An 871-nucleotide genomic window follows, 5' to 3' on the forward strand; every position below is an offset into this window, starting at 1 on the left:
TTGCTGTTGTACTGTTTACGTGTTCGCTGTACAACGTGCTGTTTGCTGTACAATAATAATATGCTGCTTGCAGTACTCAATCCTATTTGCCGTACAAGGTGTTGTTGAATGTATAACTTGTTTGCTGTACAGTGTGTTGTACGCTGTATTAAGTGTCTGTTGTACAACATGCTGTTTGCGGTATAATGCGTTGTTTGCTGTATTGCATACTGTCTGCTATGCGCCATATTGTTTGTTATTTGCTGCAATACATGCAGTGAGCTGTAATGCATGCTGTTTGCTGTACAACGTGATTACTGTATAATATGTTGTTATTTGTAATGCATGCTGTTTGCTGTACAACGTGATTGCTGTACAATATGTTATTTGTAATGCATGCTGTTTACAGTACAACATGCTCTTTGCTGTGCAACATGCTGTTGTCTGCGGTACATGCTGTTTGCTCTACTCTCTGCCGTCTGTTCAGCAACATGCTGCTGCCTATACTTTGAATTGTTTACCATAGATCATACTGTTTGCTATGCAATATACAGTGTGAGTAAGGGCATGCTTTTTTCTTAAACCGTGTCGTAATAGGAGCGATGCAAAAAAAGAGAAAACCAATGTCTTCTTTAACAAAAAAAGAGAGAAAATTATTTTTTTAAATCCGTACATTGCAATACAAAGTGCAAGAGCACGGAACACAATAACAGTATTATTTAGATCTTGCTTCACACATTTATAATGCAGTGGAGGGGTGGGAGGGGGGGGGCAACATTTGAATATTTTAATCCACAGTGCCAGAGATATACAGAGAGTCATTGTTGAAGCAATGGGTTTGAGAGAGGTTGAGGGAGGAAAGGTGTGGGGAGGAAAAGGGTGTGTGTGTGTG

Source organism: Aplysia californica, unplaced genomic scaffold (assembly GCF_000002075.1).
Source record: "Aplysia californica isolate F4 #8 unplaced genomic scaffold, AplCal3.0 scaffold00716, whole genome shotgun sequence".
NCBI lineage: Eukaryota > Metazoa > Mollusca > Gastropoda > Aplysiida > Aplysiidae > Aplysia > Aplysia californica.